The 19,353-nt window shown below is 43.6% G+C and overlaps 1 protein-coding gene across 1 annotated transcript in view; it reads right to left on the minus strand.

The window, feature by feature from the left end:
• Positions 1-10,865, minus strand: part of ROPN1 (rhophilin associated tail protein 1) — a 32,285-nt gene extending 21,420 nt beyond the window's left edge. The window contains exon 1 of the mRNA XM_025990638.2: positions 10,727-10,865. The gene's annotated coding sequence lies outside the window, so the exon portion shown is untranslated. The remainder of the gene's footprint in view (positions 1-10,726) is intronic.
• Positions 10,866-19,353: the final 8,488 nt, after the last annotated feature.

A 19,353-nucleotide genomic window follows, 5' to 3' on the forward strand; every position in this document is an offset into this window, starting at 1 on the left:
AATACCCAGTAGTGCAATTGTTGGGTTGTAGGGTAGCTCTATTTTCAACTTTTTGAGGACCCTCCATACTGTTTTCCAGAGTGGCTGTATCAGCTTGCATTCCCATCAACAGTGTACAAGGGTTCCCCTTTCTCTGCATCCTTGACAACGTCGTTTTCTGAGTTGTTAATTTTAGCCCCATTCTAGCAGGTATGAGGTAGTATCTTATTTTTTTTAAAAATATTTTATTTATTTATTCATGACAGACACACACAGAGAGAGGCAGAGACACAGGAGGAGGGAGAAGCAGGCTCCATGCAGGGAGCCCAACGTGGGACTCAATCCAGCGGCCCCAGGATCACACCCTGGGCTGAAGATGCCGCTAAACCGCTGAGCCACCGGGGCTGCCCTGGCATCTCATTTTGGTTTTGATTTGTATTTCCCTGATGGTGAGTAATGTTGAACATTTTTTCATGTATCTGTTGGCCATTTGTACTTCTTTGGAGAAATGTCTGTTCATGTCTTCTGCCCATTTCTTGATTGGATTATTTGTTCTTTGGGTGTTGAGTTTGATAAATTCTTTATAGATGTTGGATACTAACCTTCTATCTGATATGTCATTTGCAAATATCTTCTCCCATTCTGTAAGTTGTCTTTTGGTGTTGTAGACGGATTCCTCTGCTGTGCAAAAGCTTTTTATCTTGGCGAAGTCCCAATAGTTCATTTTTGCTTTTGTTTCCCTTGCCTTTGGAGATACGTCTAGCAAGAAATTGCTGGCTGAGGTCACAGAAATTTCTGCCTCTGTCTCTTTTAGGATTTTGATGGATTCCTGTCTCACACTTAGGTCTTTTATCCATTTTGAGTCTATTTTGGGGTATGGTGTGAGAAAATGGTCCAGTTTCATTCTTCCACATATGGCTGTCCAATTTTCCCAATGCCATTTGTTGAAGAGACTGTCTTTTTTTTCCATTGGATATTCTTTCCTGCTTTGTTAAAGGTTAGATGACCACAGAGTTGAGGGTCCATTTCTGGGTTCTCTATTCTATTCCACTGATCTATGTGTCTATTTTTGTGCCAATATCATACTGTCTTGATGATCACAGCTAAGCTTAATAGAGTTTAAGGTCTGGGATTATGATGCTACCAGTTTTGGTTTTCTTTTTCAACATTCCCTTGGCTATTTGGGGTCTTTCCTGGTTCCATACACATTTTAGGGTTACTTGTTCCAGCTATGTGAAAAAAGTTAATGGTATTTTATAGGGATTGCATTGAATGTACAGATTCCTCTAGGTAGCACAGACATTTTAACAATATTTGTTCTTCCAATACATGAGCAAGGAGCGTTTTTCGATTTCTTTGTTTTCCTCAATTTCTTTCATGAGTGTTCTACAGTTTTCTGAGTACAGATCCTTTGTCTCTTTGGTTAGATTTATTCCTAAGTATCTTATGTTTTTGGTGCAATTGTAAATGTGATTGACTCCTTAATTTTTCTTTCTTCAGTCTCATTGTTAGTGTATAGAAATGCAAATGATTTCTATGCATTGCTTTTATATCCTGCCACTTTGCTGAATTCCTGTATGAATCCTAGCAATTTTGGGGCAGAATCTCTTGGGTTTTCCACATGGAGTATCATGTCATCTGCAAAGAGTGAGAATTTAACTTCTTTGTGGATTTGGATGCCTTTTATTTCTTTTTGTTGTCTGATTGGAGGCTAGGACTTCTAGTACTATGATGAACAGCAGGGGTGACAGTGGACGCCCCTGCCATGTTCCCGACCTTGGGGAAAAGCTCTCAGTTTTTCTCCTTTGAGAGTGTTATTTGCTGTGGGGTTTTTGTATATGGCTTTTATGAGATAGGGATATGTTCCCTCTATCCCTACACTATGAAGAGTTTTAGTCAAGAAAGGATGCTCTACTTTGTCAAATGCTTTTTCTGCATCCATTGAAAGGATCTTATGATTCTTGTCTTTTTTTTTTTTTTTAATCAATGTAGTGTATCACATTGATTTTCGGATGTTGAACCATGCTTGCAACTCAGGAGTAAATTCCACTTGGTCATGGTGAATAATCCCTTTAATGTAATGTTAGTTCCTATTGGCTAGTATCTTGGTGAGAATTTTTGCATCTAGGTTCATCAGGGATAATGGTCTGTAATTCTCCTTTTTGGTAGGGGTCTTTGTCTGGTCTTGGGATGAAGGTAATGCTAGCTAGCCTCACAGAAAGAGTTTGGAAGTATTCCTTCCACTTTTATTTTTTGAAATTGCTTCAGAAGAATAGGTATTCATTCTTCTTTAAATGTTTGATAGAATTCCCCTGGGAAGTCATCTGGCCCTGGACTCTTGTTAGATTTTTGATGACTGCTTCAATTTCCTTGCTGGTTATGGGTCTCTTCAGGTTTTCTATTTCTTCCTGTTTCAGTTTTGGTAGTTCATACATGTCTAGGAATGCATTCATTTCTTCTAGATCGCCTAATTTGTTGGCATATAGTTGCGCATAATATGTTCTTATAATTGTTTGTATTTCTTCGGTGTTTGTGATCTCTCCTCTTTCATTAATGATTTTATTTATTTGGGTCATTCTATTTTTGTTTTGATAAGTCTGGCCAGAGGTTTATCAACCTTTTTAATTCTTTCAAAGACCCAGCTCCTAGTTTTGTTGATCTGTTCTATTCTTCTTTTGGTTTCTATTTCATTGATTTCTGCTCTAATCTTTATTATTTCTCTTCTCCTACTGGATTTAGGCTTTATTTGCTGTTCTTTCTCCAGCTCCTTTAGGTGTAAGGTTAGCTTGTGTATTTGAGACCTTTCTTGTTTCTTGAGAAAGGCTTGTGTTGCTACATGCTTCACTCTTAGGACTGCTTTTGCTGCATCCCAAAGGTTTTGAACAGCTGTGTTTTCATTTTCCTTTGTTTCTATGAATTTTTAAAAATCCTTCTTTAATTTCTTGGTTGACCTATTCATTCTTTAATAGGGTGCTCTTTAGCTTCCATGTATTTGAGTTCTTTCCAAGTTTCTCTTTGTGATTGAGTTACAGTTTCAAAGTATTGTGGTCTGAAAAATATGCAAAGAATGATCTCAATCTTTTGGTACCAGTTGAGACCTGATTTGTGACCCAGTATGTGTTCTATTCTGGAGAATGCTCCATGTGCACTCAAGAAGAATGTGTAGTCTCTAGTAAATCTAAAAAAAAATCTTTAAAAAATCTAAAAAAAAAAAAAAAAAAGAAGAAGAATGTGTATTCTGTTGCTTTAGGATGGAATGCTCTGAATATATCTATGAAGTCCATGATCCAGTGTGTCATTGTTGTGTCATTGTGTCATTGTTGATCTTCCTTAGATGATATGTTCATTGCAGTCAGTGGGTGTTGAAGTCCCCTACTACTATTGTATTATTATTAATGTGTTTCTTTAATTTTGTTATTAATTGGTTTATATGACTTATTGCTCCCATGTTGGGGGCATAAATATTTATAATTGTCAGATCTTCTTGTTGGATAGACTCTTTAATTATGATATGGTGTCCTTTCTCAACTCTTATTACAGTACTTTGCTTAATTTAATTAATTTCATTTATTTAATTTTATTTTATTTATTTATTCGTGAGAGACACAGAAAGAGAGGCAGAGACACAGGCAGAGGGAGGAGAAGCAGGCCCCATTCAAGGAGCCCGATGTGGGACTCCATCCTGGGAGTCTGGGATCAGGCCCTGAGCCAAAAGCAGACGCTCAACTGCTGAGCTACCCAGGCATCCCAGAGTCCTTGGTTTAAAATCTAATTTGTCTGTGTAAGGATTGGCACCCAAGCTTTCTTGTGATGTCCATCAGCATGATAAATGGTTTTCCACCCCCTCACTTTCAATCTGGAGGTGTATTTGGGTCTAAAATGAATCTCTTCCAGACAGCTTTGTTAATCCAATCTGATACCTTATGTCTTTTGATTGCAGCATTTAGTCCATTTACATTCAGAGTAATTATAGAAAGATATAAATTTAGTGCCATTGTATTACCTGTAAAGTCACTGTTTCTGTGTATCATCTTGTTCCTTTTCGGTTTATGTTACTCTTGGGCTCTCTCTTTGCTTAAAGGATCCCCTTTAATATTTCTTGCAGAGCTGGTTTAGTGATCACAAATTCTTTTAGTTTCTGTTTGTCCTGAAAGCTTTCTTTTTCAAAAGATTTTATTTATTCATGAGACACACACAGAGAGAGGCAGAAAAATAGGCAGAGAGAGAAACAGGCTCCCCACAGGGAGCTGGACATGGAACTCAACCCCAGGACTCTAGGATCATCTTCAGCCCTAGGCTGAAGGCAAATGGTCAACCACTGATTCACCCAGGCATCCCTGTCCTGAAAGTTTTTTTCATCTCTCCTTTTATTTTGAATGGCATCCTTGCTGGATAAAGTATTCTTGGCTGCAGATTTTTCTCATTAAGCACCCTGAATATATCATGCCAATCCTTTCTGCCCTGCCAGGTCTCTGTGGCTAGGTCTGCTGCCAGTTTAATGTTTCTACCCTTGTAGGTTATGGGCCTTTAGTCCTGAGCTGATTTCAGGATTTTATCTTTGTTTCTGAGATTTGCAAGCTTCATTATTATATGTCAAGATGTTGACTAAAGTGTGTTTGGTGTACTGAAAATTTCTAATCTGCCATGCCACTGCTGTTTGACTACCAAAACCCTGCCAGTTTCTCTTTCCTCCAGAATAGTCACTCTACAGGGGTCAAGCACGATCCTCAGTCCACAGCCAGAGTTGGCAAATGGCCTCAGGGAAAAATAAATGGCTTGTGATGGTCAGCTCACCTTGGAGGGGCTCCTCACCCTCCTGGAATTTTAATCCATCTAGTCCTCATTGCTTTTAATGGTCTCCACCACTTAAACATTTGCAATATTTTTAACAATATATTTTCTAGAGTTTTAAAAGTTGTTGCAGTTGGACTCTTGAGCTGCTGAACATAAGGCTCATTTTTGTGGTTTCAACCAGAGCTCTACTCTGATGCCTCCCAAATCTGCCACAGTAGACTTTCAACCATGCTATAAATGAATCAGCCAGCGAACACTACAGAGCTCTCCTTTCCCATAAAAGCACTGTCAGTCCCAGACAGACTTTTACTCTCTCAATTGCCTTGTCTGATGTATCACGGCCACTTTTGACCCTTTCTGTTTCATTTCCCACTTCAGTCCCTGAGAGCTTTTTAAGAAAACCATCAGTTAGGAAAACAAAAAGGAACACCTTTTAAAAAAGGAAGGAGTTTAATTAGACTTACAATGTAGTTCAGGATTGATCTTCAGTTTACAAACAAAAGGACTGAAGTGATTGGCACAGGGTAACAGTTTATATTGGAGCAGGTACAAGAATCTGTGTCTACACCATTGCTCTTTCTACACTATACCATACTGCCTCCTTCTAAATAATGCACTAACACATTATGGGTTTTTTCTAGGACAGCTCTCATCTCAAATATTATGTCCTGCTGTTCCCCTAAATCACTGAAATATCCTGGATATTCCCATTTGCATCATGAAAAGTACATTTTTAGCACGTTGAAGTGGAACAAAACTTATTTGTCAGAGTATGTCCTAATTTCTTGTCTTGGAAATATGGTAACTGTCTAACTATATTCCATACAATTGCAAAGAATGGAATAATGTCCAGTATAAGAAAAGCCTAAGAGCAGTCAGGGCTCATTCATTATGTCATTTAATCTTCACAACACCCTATAGGTGGGTAGGTTTTAATATTATAATCATTTTCCCAATGCCAGGAAATTGAGGTTTCATTTTCCCAAGTAACCTGTCTTAACCACTCACATTATCACATTACTCTCAAAAACCTTTAGTGGAGCTTCATTTCTTTCCTCATCAAAATGATGTCCTGTCTGACTTCCAAGTTCTTCACAATTCATCTTAGTCATAAGCTTTGCCTCTCCAACTTTATTTCACAGAGATCTAGATCATTTTGTATCCTGGGTTATCCCATGGTCAAGCCAACCTGGCACTGGATGCCAACAGCAATATTGCTAAGAGCTGTCCTACCTGACCTTGTCCTTTTTTTGAGCAGGAGTTTTTGGCTTGGTTATCAGCAAATTTATCAAAATTGCTTATATATCATGCTAATACCACCTCTTGGAAGTTATGAGTTCCACATATTTATCATTTAACAAGTGAACAGGTATCCCTTTTGATTTATCTTAACTTAGCCATGCTCATATTTTATTTTTAATTTTTTAAAATCTTATTTAAATTCAATTTGCCAACATATAGTATAACACCCAGTGATTATCTCATCACATTCCCTCCTTAATGCCCATCACCCAGTTACCCCATTCCCCCACACACCTCCCCTTCTGCAACCTTTGTTTGTTTTCCAGTTAGGAGTCTCTCATGGTTTGTCTTACTCTCTAATTTTTCCTCACTCAGTTTCCCCTCATTCCCCTATGGTCCTTTTCACTATTTATTATATTCTGCATATGAGTGAAACCATATGATAATTGTCTTTCTCTGATTGACTTATTTTACTAAACATAATATCCTCCAGTTCCATCCATGTTATGTAAATGGATGTATTCATCCTTTCTTGATGGTTGAGTAATATTCCACTGTATATATAGACCACATCTTCTCTATCCATTCATCTGTCAAAGGACATCATGGCTCCTTCCACAGTTTGGCTATTGTGGACATTGTTGCTATGAACATTGGGGTGCAGGTGTCCTATCATTTCATTACATCTATATCTTTGGGGTAAATACCCAGTAGTGCAAATGCTGGGTTGCAAGGTCATGCTCATATTTTAAATCCCCTATGTTCATATCATGGTACACAAGCCCAGAGATGCCGCTTAAAGATGACCATATTAACTGTGCTCCCTGAAGTCGTCCTAATTTTGGGATCTGGTATACAATCTGGGGCCACCTTAACACTTGTTCATTAATTTATTAGCCTTCATTTTTTTCAGAGTGAAGGATCAGAATAACTCCACATCATTTTCCTCCTCTAGCTTGTCCTCCTTACTTCTGATTTCATTATAGCACTCCTATAATTCAGAAATTCAACATATGTGAGAACTCTGAGGGAATGCACCATAGTTTTCAATATAAGATAGAGCTATGTTTTTTTTTCCTGTTTCCTTTACCATTCCTGATGATGTTTAACATTGCACTTGTCTTTTTCAACACAAAAACACTGTCCTTCACAGAGAGATGATATAGAACACCCACAGAGCAGGGCAAGCTCTAGTGAAGAAGCACTGTTGGTTATTAAACAGGAGACCAAGAGTCTGGTCCTAAGCTTATCTTTGGCTATTTATGTGATTTAGAGCAAATAATTCAATAAAACCTTACATATCAGGACCAGTGCTGAATACTGGGATATAGAAATAAATGAGTTGGGAGCTCAGTGGTTGAGCATCTGTCTTTGGCTCAGGTTGTGATCCTAGGGCCCTGGGATCGAGTTCCACATCAGGGAGCCTACTTCTCCCTCTGCCTGTGTCTCTGTTTCTCTCTGTGTGTCTCTCATGAATAAATAAATAAAATCTTTAAAACAGAGAGAAAGAAATGAGTCATCTGTTCCACCCTCAGAAGCTCGGAGGCTAGTACAGAGACTGGTAGGAAAGTGATTAAAATAGGGTATGATAGGGGATCCCTGGGTGGCTCAGTGGTTTGGTGCCTGCCTTTGACCCAGAGCATCATCCTGGAGTCCCGGGATTGAGTTCCGCATCGGGCTCCCTGCATGGAGCCTGCTTCTCCTTCTGCCTGTGTCTCTGCCTCTCTCTCTCTCTGTGTCTCTCATGAATGAATAAATTTTTAAAAATCTTTTAAAAATAGGGCATGATAGGTATTTAAAAGTCTGCACTAGATCTAGGAAAACAGAATCTCCTAGATAAGACATCTAACATCTGCAGTTAGGAGAAAGTCATCAGAAAATACTTCCTGAAGAGTGATATTTGAACAGACTTGGGGAAGCCCGTTTGGTTCATTGCTGTATGTTCAGTCCCCAGAACAGCGCCGGTATAGAGGAGGTACTCAATAAGCATCTACTTACTGATGAGAGCAATTTTGTAGGGCCAGGACTACTTAGGCAACGGTGTGAAGGTATCAGAAAATGTGGTGAATTCAGGGAAGTGTGAGTAATGATGGAGGGTTAAGGTGTGCAGTGGTGGTGTAGTTGGGCCTCGGCATGGAACTGTAGCCCAAGTCCAGAATATAAAAGACCCGGAATTCTGTGCTAAAGCTTTAGAACCTTATCTTGAAGGCAACAGGGATCCACTAGAGGATTTAGGCACTAGAGTCACACAATCAGATTTTGGTGTCAGCTTGATATGCCAGTTATCAATTTATTGCTTCTCAGCTCCAAATTCACCCTGGATTGCCTCCTTGGCAAGAATGGAATTAGATCCTTTAAATATTTCTCCTTTGTCAGCTGGCCCATCACACTCTGTTGGTAGAGATACTGGAGGAGGAAAGGGATTCTTCTGTGGAATCCACGTGCTCTGCTTGTTGGGCATGAAAAGCATGCAGTTTCCTGGTGCTGCAATCCCATAGCGCGCAGCTTCTCCAGCCTCTGGCCCCTGCGTGTGTAACCTCTTGCGTGCCTGACTGCTGCAGTGCCTGGCAGCCAGCAGTGCCCAATGGCAACCAGCTTCTCCTGGCACCTCTCTCGGGAAGCTCTGCAGCAGAGTAGCTGCCACTAAGTTTGGACAGAGAACAATAATCACCCGCGGTCATATTCTTTTATAAATGGCTTCTTCCACATTCTAGACTGTAGAGTTTTGCCTGCATGGCACCTCAGCAATTTCTCTACCATTGGGTGAACTGTGGCCACACCCTCTTCAACAAGCTTAGCTCCTTCTTGGGTGATCTATCTTGAAGGTCGTGGTTGCTTCTCGTATTAGTGATTCTTGTGTACTTCTGATCCCTTTTTACATCTTACTAGTCAATCTTCCATTATTCCAATCCCATTGTAGTTAAAAATTCTTTATGTTGCACTTTCTTTGTTAAACTTGTATACAATTACAATTTCTTTCTCTTTCTTGGACTTTGTTTTTTTTTTTTTTCTTTCTTTCTTTCTTCTCTTCTTTTTTTTCTTCTTTTTTCTTTCTTCTTTCTTGGACTTTGAAACACACACTGACTGATCAACAGCTGTGTCAATGGGCTGAGGGGAGTGGAGTGAAGCTTCAGGCAGGCTTTTTAGCCTGGCTAAAAGAATATGGTGGCACTTTTGGCGACACTTGAGAGCATCGTTGCCTTTTGGGGATTGCAATGGGGAGGGAAAAGAGGGGCAGGAGCTATATATAGTACTCGGTACCCACTGTGGGAGGAGGACAAAGGAGTATAGGGTGACTCCCCACTGTTCAAGCTTGGATGACGGGGTAGATGGTGGCACTGTGGTACAAATGGGGAACACTGAAGGAGAGGCAGGTCAAATTCTCCTCCCAGGTTCCTTTTACTCTCAGGAGTTCCACGTACTTGTGAGCCACAGAGATTTGAGAGTCTCCTTAGGTTGAAGAGGCACCAAAGCCCAACTTTTTTGCCTTTGAGCAATATAAACCATTTGTTCAAATCAGATAAAATAATTGAGGCAAGGTCCACTGTATCTTAATAGTCTAAGAGTCTAATGTTTTATAAAGTTCTTTTCTACTCTTAAAGCTCTCGGTATGACAGGCTTTCCTCATTTATTTATTCCAGGCCCCCACAACTCTTTAAAATCCAACACATTTCCTGTTTTTGTGAAGCCTACATGCCTCCCAAGGTGGAATGGCAGGTCAACACATATGTATCGGGTGCTGCGGAATACAGGTCTTATCAAATACGTAATATAGATTTGTTCCTGGAATTGCTCTTTTGGTTTTATTGGTGTAGGTTAAACAGAGCTTCAGTTATATTAATGAAAGCCTGCAGTTATGTGAATGGAAGGCTCCAGACACCAGAATTTGAGAGGCAGGTTGTATGAACAGCTCTTGGAGCCAAGGACCAGACAATCGTATATACTTGTTTGGGCTGGGCATAGGAGGTGGTTGGTTTTAGACACATGGTTTACCCTTGTTTGGAATGACTCCCCCACTTTTTTGCATGTTCTTAGATCTCAGCTCAGCCTTCCTTGACCTCTCTGTCCATTCCATTATACCTTCTCAGAGCACCAACTTATCTACCTTCTCCTTGACAGCACCTAGCTCAGCTCTAATTTTACATTATTTGTGTGATTCTATTGACATCTGCTACCCTCCAATAGACTAAACTTGAGGGTAGGGGCAGTCAGTGTCTGCTCACTATAGAATCCCCAATGCCTCACCTGGAACCCAGTCAGCGATCAATGGATATTAGGAAAATGAATGATTGATAGCAGTGTTTAAAGTGCTGCTCATACCCATGAACGCATGGGTTTTAAAGTGCTGCTCATACCCATGAAACCATGACAATTCCCACCCCCAAAAGATATGGAAAAAAAAAAGTGGTTTGGCTAATCAGGAGAGGACTCTGATCCCAGATTCTGTTCTGTTTTCAAATCACTGTCCTCTGTGTAAGAAATCCTCAAATAGCAGCTCTGAGTACAAAATACATATATAGCCTGGGCAGAGAGCAATCCTCACCCGTGATCATGATCTCTTGAGGATCACAACCCTCTCCTCTGGCTCTGCAAACAGGAGGTATTCAAAACCCAGGTGGGCCCAGGGGCTGCACTCTTCCCTCAGACCCCCTCAGCCCTGGAGGCACTCGGGGCACCAACCCTCCAGCCACCTGCCCTCTAGGGATGCTACCTGAGGCTCGCTCCCAAACTTGCTGATACGAGGCGACACCTCGCGTGCGGCCTCAGACGGGAGGTGTGGGGGCCGATGCAGTCCCACGCACCCTTGGCGAGAGGAAAGCCGCAGAACCTGGGCGGGAAAGACGGTACCCGCTGCCTCTAGGGACAGGGGAGGTGGCGGGACCAGGCTTTGTTAGCGCTTGGCCTTCCCTGGAAACCTGGACGCCTGCTGCCTGGCAACCGCGTGGGAGGGACCCGGGCGCGATGTCACAGAGAGGCCCCGCCCACAGCCTGCCGGCCCCGCCCACCTGCCCCGAGGCCCCGCCCACCATCCTGCCGGCCCCGCCCATCTGCCCGCTCACGGCCTGTAGGCCCCGCCCAGCGGCCCCGCGGCCCCGCCCACCTACCCTCAGGCCACGCCCACCGTCCTGCCGGCCCCGCCCCTCCATCCCTTCCAGCAGAGTCTGGATTGCGGAAGATTTGAGCCGCAGGGTTGGGATTGTGGGGAACTACTCGCAGTCTTGCTTGGGGGGTGGGGGTGGGGGTCAGCTGGCCTGGCCGGGTAGGGTTAGGGCTGGGGGCGTTAGGACACCTGGGGCCCGTGTGGCCATGTGCAGGGGGCCTTGTATATTAGAGAGCCGGAGTGGAGGAGCTTAAAATGATCCTGGTTTGTGGCACGTGGGCAGGTGGGGGGAAGCCCTTGCGGGTCATAGTAGCGAGCACTTCTCGCAGCGCTTTGTGCGTGTGCGTGTGCCAAAGCAATTCCTAAGTGCATGCCACGTGTTAATGCTTACACTCTCCCCCTCCCTGCATGAGGCGAGGACTCCTGCCCTCTCCGTTTTTTACAGGTGAGCCCTCAAGTAACTTGCCCAAGATCTCAGCAGGTGCTGGGTTGGGATTTGAACTACCGTGGGAGGTTCCAGATTCCTCACTCTCAATCTCTATGATCCTGGGGACAGAGTTCGTGTGGCTTTGCACAGAGCTCAGGGTGCCTGAAGGGACAGGGAAAGAAGGGAGATATTCACCAAGTAGCATGACATTAAAGTCTCACAGTAACTTCGGGGATAGGTAGGTATTTACCTTCATTTTACAAATGAGGAATAGGTTTGGGGCGCCTGCGTGGTTCAGTCCATTGGGTGTTTTACTTTTGGTCTCATCTGAGGTCTTGATCTCAGGCTGCTGCTTTCAAGCCCCATGTTGGGCTCTTCCCTGGGTTGTAGAGCCTACTTAAAACAAAACAACAACAACAAAAAGGTTAGAAATAAGAAATAGGTTCCAAACTTTGAGTAACTTGCCTGTGGTTAAGCAGCTGGCAGTAAGGATAAAATTTGATTCTAGGTCTTCTGATTTCAAGATTTTTCTTTTTCTTTTTAAGCTCCCAAGAAGGCAAGAAAAGCCCCATCTTTCTCTGCTCCACCTCTTGTCATTTAACACTTATTTTAAAAAGTGCCCTTTGCATGATCAAGTCTTTTCAGTCCTTTTACACGCTGGTGTGCACTAGTCTAAATCTTTGAGTTAGTTCATCCAGGGCCTTCAAAGGTTTCTCTAGTTGTGGGATGAAAGCCGTTGTCTCTCCTTAAAGCAATTTCGAGCATCAGTGAGTAAGCTCGGGCTGGGTGTTTGGTTTATGTATGCAGAAGGCTGTTCAGAACCTTCTGTCATCCATTTGTAACAGGCCCTGTGTGTTGGCATTTGTCAGAGTTTTGCAGGTCCTTGTATTCCTGGAGAATCCTGGGTGATCTGGGCATGGTCGCTTGCTCATGGGTGATCTGGGGATAAAAGAAGCCTACCCACTGACCGTCACCTGCCTTCCTGAGCTCCCAGTGGAGGGGCCACCAGGCATTGGCAGCTGCCCTGCAGGACATGCCTCAGGACTAGACGGGGAGGCTGGAGGTTTGAAGAGGAGAAAAAGGGTGCTATGGCCAATGGGGTCCGCGTGCACATGAGGGACGAAGGTGTGCGTATCTGTTCCTGCTTTCATGTGGAGGACATTACGCAGAAAGGAATGAATAATAACAATCTTCATGTTGGAGAAGGGGTGTTTCTGGTAAAGCAGTGGCCAGCTGGAGATGGAAAATGAAAAATGGACTTTTAGTGTGTGGCAGGTTAAATGGAAGGGAGGAGTTTTGTGATACCAACCAAAGTGGCCTGATGTCTGTCTGCACAAGGTGGGTTGACGGGCAGAGGTGAGGTCTTCCTTGATCTATCAATCAATAAATACAACAGATTATAGTCATGAGAATATGACTTTACAAGGAGATGACAACCACGGAATTCAGGGACGTTGCTTTCTTCTGAGAGGCAGAGGGTGGGAGAGTGAGGAGCACATAAATAGACATGATTGGTGGTGGTCCAGCTCGTGGTGTGGTTGGTGGTTTTGTGGGTGTTCATTGTGCTTCAGAATGTATATGTTCTCATATGTTTCAGCTATTACATAAAATCTAAGTTAACTCATCAAATGGGTCACATTATTTCTATTTTCTTGTGTCATTGGGAATTGAATGTACATTATTTCATTTCATTATTTCATTTATTCCCATCAACGTACAGCTATGCTCTAGTTTCTCCCATCATAGTCCCCTGCAGCTTTGCCCCACTGCTCTGCTCCCCTTTACTGCTCATTAAAGGAGTTGCCTGTACTTGCTGCCTCTAATTTCTCCCTCCAGTCTCTCTTGGATCTAACCTGAATCAGGCTTTTTGTCCTCATCACTCCACTGAAACTATTCTTAAGATCCCAAAATGACATGATGTTAAATCAATGAAGTTTTTCTCTTATCCTCAACTCAACCCTCAGTGACATTTGACCCTGATGATCAGTTTCTCATCCTTGAAACTCCTTCCTTGGTTTTTCCCCTTCCTCACTGCCTCTTCCTTGTCATCTCTTTTGCTAGTTGCAGTGGGCTCTATTTTAGTGCCCCCTCTCCCAAATCCATATTTTGAAGCCCTAAATTCCAATGTGGTGGTATTGGCGGTAGGACTTTTGGGAGGTAACTAGGTTTAGATGAGGTCATGAGGGTGGAGACCCTGTGATGGGCTTAGTGTCCTTTTAAGAAGAGAGAGGGACCAGAGCTTGCTCTCTGATACATGAGTATACAGCAAGAAGGTGGCTCTCTGCAAACCTCCATAAGGGCCCTTCCTGGAACTACGCTCCTGATATTCCTTTCCAAACCCTTTCCCTTCCAACTCCTCCTCTGCTTTATTATCACTCCATACTCTATTCTTTAGATTCCGTTTTGTTAATTGGTCTATATTCTCTCACTGGAGTGCATGGGTTTTTGTTTTATTCACTGTGTGTTTCTGGGGCCTAGAATAGGGCTGCACATGTAATGAGCACCATAAATATTTGTTTGCTGAATAAAATCCATTTTTCCTTCTCCTTCTACCTTTCTTCCCTCTCCTTCCTGCTTTTAGGAGGCCCTCCTGAGAAGTGATACATGGGTGTCCATCCAGCTTTGCTAGCTGAGGGGGCTAAAGTTATATTTGACCAAGGAAGGATCAGATGTGGCACCAGGGTTAAGAATCCTGACCAGGCTTGGTACCGTGGCCATCTCAGCTCAGAGTCAGCTCTACCTACCACACAGGAGCGTGGCTTATATTGTAGTCCACTTTTCTAGATCTGAAGTTTGCCATTTCACAGGAGGAAATAAATTATGGCCCTATCCTATGGGCTGCTCTAAGGAGCAGCAAGGGCCATACCACAGCCAGCCTGCCCAGGCCCTACATACTCGTGGGGCTCTGCTGTGTAGTGTGGTTGTCAGTCTCCTCGTGGAGCCGATCCACCCTACGGACATAGTCTCTCTTCATACCTCGTGTTAGTTTTCTTTTGGTACAAAACAAGTGATCACAACATAGTAGCTAAAATTTATGATCTCAGTGTCCCCAGGGCAGACCCTCTGCTAAGGGTCTCACCAGGCTAAAATACAAGTGTTGGCTGTGGCTATGAGCTTGTGTGAGGCTTGAGGTCCTTTTTCATGCTCACTGATGATAGGCAAAATTCAGTTCCTTGTCGTTATAGGACCGAAGTCCCTGTTTCCTGGCTTGCTGTTGGCCAGGAATCACTTTCAGCTCTTAGAAGCCTCCCTCTGGTCCCAGCAATGTGGTTGCTTTCATGACAGTTCACAGCATGGCTCTTTGGTCTCTTTCAATCTGTTTTAAAGGCTCGGCTGATCAGGGTGGGCTCACCCAGGACAATATCCTTTTTGAGGAACCCAAAGCCAACTAATTAGGGACATGAATTACATCTGAAAATTCCCTTTTGCCACAAAACGTTAGTCATGAGAGTGATAGCCCATCAGGTGCACAGGTTCCACCCACACTCAAAGGGATGAGATTATACAAGGCATGCACACCAGGGGGCTGGAACGTCAAGGGGCATCTTAGAATCCTGCCCACCGCGAAATGCATCTTTGTGGGGAGGGGGGAAGCCCAAGAAGGTCCTCCACCTTTCTTCAGAGAGAAGGACAGAAACAGATAAGCATGGCTACCCTTTGTGGATTTGGATCCTCAGATCTTCCTGCTACCTCTGTGTGTACCTTTCCTTCACGACTTTCCTTCAGGACTCTAGAGGACAAGCTGTTTATTCCACCTAAATGAAAATGTCCACCTCATCAAAGTCTACTTGTTTTTTTTTAATATTTATTTATTCATGAAAGACAGAGAGAGAGAGAGAGAGAGAGAGAGAGAAAGAGAGAGGCAGAGACACAGGCAGAGGGAGAAGCAGGCTCCCTGCTCTAGGATCATGACCTGAGCCAAAGGCAGATGCTCAACTGCTGAGCCACCCCAGGTGCTCCTCAAAGTCTACTTCTTTAAGGATTTAAGTGATTTTTTAAAAAAATAGAGGACTGTTAAGTATGTGGAAGTGGGGAGAAGGTTCTTCTCTTGTCTTGATGCTTGTGGCTTCTGTGGCACCTTTGATTCTCCTCGGGACTGCTCCCACATCAGGGAAAGATGATGGCTTGTGGTAGACACAGCCCTGGGGTGGATGGGCTGGTGAGAAGGACAGGGACTGGGCTGCACTGCCTTCCCCTACTGAAAACTGCCTAGTTTTCCTGCCTCTGGTGCCTGCTATTTCCATCTCATATTATTCTAAATATGCACATCACCCTGTCCCCCGCCAAAAAAAGAGAGAAAACTTCAGTGGTTGGCTTCTCCACCTTCCTCCCAGAGAACTTCTATCCATAGGCGGATGGAAGCATGTCTCTCTGTAGATGACTCAAATTCGCACTTCTAGTCCCAGCCTCCCTCCTCAACTCAGTCCCTTGTCTAAACGCCCCAGGCTGCCTTTAAACAAGTTCACAGAAGACATCATCCTTCCTCAAGGCCAGCTGCACACATTCCTAGCTCTGCCAGTAGAGACATCCTCCCTGTTATCCAATCTACAAACTGAAGTCTCCCTCCGCCACCCTCTCTGCCCCTCCTCATGCAGCTTCCCCCGCCCCCACCCCATACAGGGTCTATGGCATTGGTCCTTTCCTTGTCAGTGTCACTGTGCCACACTGGGTCTAAGCCCTTAGCGTCGCCTGTCTGCACTGTGTTTCAACAGTTTTCTGCCTCTTGGGGTCTTTTTCCTTTCCTCTCCCCATGATTTTCAATTGGGGGCAATTTTGTACCCTCCCCCAAAGACATTTGTCAATGTCTGGAGATACCTTCAGTTACCGCACCTGGGAGTGGGTGCCAGCATCTAGTGGGTAGAGGCTAGGGATGCTGCTAAACATCCTACAGTGCGAAGGCCAGTCCCTGAACAAAGAATCATCCAGCCTAAAATGTCAATAGGGCTGAGATTGAGAAATCCTGCTTTGTGTCTATTCCTCCAAGTTTCCTGAATGTTATAGCCTGACTCTCTTTTTCTTCTCCTCCTTCTCCTTCTCCTCCTCCTTCTTCTTTCTTCTTTCTTCTTCTTTTCTCTCTTTTTTTGTCTGACTCTTCTTAAGAAAATGCACTTTGTATACATTGACTCCTGACAGAAAAAAAAAATTTCCCATTTTCTAAATATATGCCTGTCTCCCTCTGTCTCAGATGCCATCCCTCTTTGTTTCTATGACAAGAAATTTCCCCTTTCTTAGGACAACTCAACTGAGTTGAGCCTGATGGCTCAGCAGTTGAGCATCTGCCTTCGGCTCAGGGCGTGATCCTGGGGTTCTGGAATCAAGTCCCGCATTGGGCTCCCCAGAGGGAGCCTGCTTCTCCCTCTGCCTGTGTCTCTGCTTCTCTCTGTGTCTCTCATGAATAAATAAAATAAAATCTTTAAAAGAAAAAGAAAGAAAGAAAGAAAGAAAGAAAGAAAAGAAAGAAAGAAAAGAAAAGAGAGAAAGAAAGAAAGAAAGAAAATCTCCCCTTTCTCTTAAAGCTCATAGTACAGTGTCCAGCCTCTGTGCTGGGTTAGTCCATTTGTCCTTCTGGGTCCACTCTCTGCTCTTTTATTTTCTTTTTCTTTTTTAAATATTTTATTTATTTATTCATGAGAGACACACACAGAGAGAGTCAAAGACACAGGCAGAGGGAGAAGCAGGCTCCATGCAGGGAGCCCGATGCAGGACTCCATCCCAGGACCCTGGGATCACGACCTGAGGTCAAGGCAGACACTCAACCACTGAGCCAGCCAGGTGTCCCTGTGCCCCAGGACTGTGCCTCCTGGCTCCTGTGCCCTCTAATTTCTGGATAGGTTTGGCCTGTGGGAGGTATCAGCAGGTGACCACAAGTTGGGGCTCTATTTCCCAACCTCACCCTGAGCTTCCTGTCCCTCTGCAGGAGGGCGCATCCCGTCTCTCACTGTACCAACTCTTGTTGGGCTCCTCTGACACTGTCCTTGAGCCTTCAGACCAAGGGTGGCAATGACTTCCCTGGGTGGCTAGTCCGGGCGTTCACCACCATGATTAGTAGGCTTAAGTCTGCCTACACCTCACTCAGTATTTCCTTAGTTAAACTTTCTCTAGTTAAATCCTTTGAGCGTGCCATCTGCTTCCTCCTGGATCCTCAGTGCCTCAGCAGTCACTTGAGGATTCGCCTTTCCTCTGGTGCTCGTACAGAATGTAGAGTCGGGACTGTTCCCCTGTCATTCAGGGTATATGCCCCATACCGCTGTGATCCACTTACATCTAGAATTTCCCGTTTTGCCCAAACACATCACAAGCTCCTGCGGGTGGAAGCTATTGAATGTATCATGCACACCCTCTTGGCATAGAGCTGGCTCAATGAACATTTGCCAAGGAAAATCTTGATAAAATATATTGGAAAACCACCTGATTTCATAAGCAGTGCTCTGAATTTAAATTACTTCCTTTCATACTATAGGTATTCGGGGTGATTTGAACTCGACTTCTACACAATGTTTTAGAACCAATGGAGGCATGGGCTTTGAGACTTGAGATTGGGTGCTCAGCTGCCTTGGGTGCTCTCTTCCTGCTTCCTGGTGGCATTCTGTGTATATGTAGCTGCTGGATAGGGGACTCGGAGTCAAATCGGGGGTTTCTGTACTGGCTTCCTCCCTTGAAACCAAGACTCTCTTCAGAACTCTTGAATGTGCTATCCTACTGCTGGTCTGAAGGGACCAAATGTTTCACCTGCTGCCTGAGTCTAAGCCTTGGTCCTGCGCTGTGCCCCAACATGTGCTTCATAAATGTCATTTTTGTCCCACCAGTCACCTCGAGTTTTTATTTAAATATTTAATGAGGCAAAAATTGTTGTAAGTGCCTCCTTAGGGAATCTTGGGAAAGTACAAGGATGTAATCAAACGGCTTGCAAATTGTACTTATTTATTTATAACTCTAATTTGAAAAGAAGAACCAGAGTTATGAAGGAGGATATTCACATTTCACAGACATCTTATCCTCAGGAATGAAGGGTGATCATTTTTATTTATTTATTTATTTATTTATTTATTTAAAATTTATTTATTTATTTATTTATTTATTTATTTATTTATTTATGAGAGAGAGAGAGAGGCAGACACAGGAGGGAGAAGCAGGCTCCATGCCGGGAGCCCGACGTGGGACTCGATCCCAGGACTCCAGGATCGCACCCTGGACCAAAGGCAGGTGCTAAACCACTGAGCTACCCAGGGATCCCGAGGGGTGATCATTCTTAAGGGGGAAATGCCAAGTCATTTCTTAGAGTTATTGCTTCTGACCCTTCCTGCATTGTAATAGTTGTTTGTGTGGGCAATTAAAAAAGCTGTTTCTTCTGCTGTCTGCTAAATATGTCTTCGTCTGGCTGATTCCACTGTGGAGTCTCAGTCTGACCTAATGGTTACTTACTGTTGTGCCAAAAATCCACACTCAAGTTCTGTTCCTTCTGTACCAGAAAGATGAAGAGGGTGAATAGACGGGAGTGATAGGCATTCTGGTCCACAATCCACCTTGATTTCATGGAAGGGCTTGGAAAATATGAGGCTCATATGGGCTGAGCAGGGCTCCATTGTGATTTTCATGGGCCTTAGGCAATTTTGCCCTCATGGGCAAAAAAATATGAAAGCTTGTGTTTTACAATTGTGTTGAGAGAATGACAAACACATGATCTATTAGAACATTTTTGTGGACCTCTAAAAGTAGTGTGGTTCCTTGGCACCGTGTCTCTTATGCCTAATGAATGTTAGCCCTGAGGGATGGGCAGTGGGAAAGGAAGGTAGCTTGACTCCCTTTATTC

This window comes from Vulpes vulpes, chromosome 1, assembly GCF_048418805.1.
Source record: "Vulpes vulpes isolate BD-2025 chromosome 1, VulVul3, whole genome shotgun sequence".
In the NCBI taxonomy this organism is placed as follows: Eukaryota; Metazoa; Chordata; class Mammalia; order Carnivora; family Canidae; genus Vulpes; species Vulpes vulpes.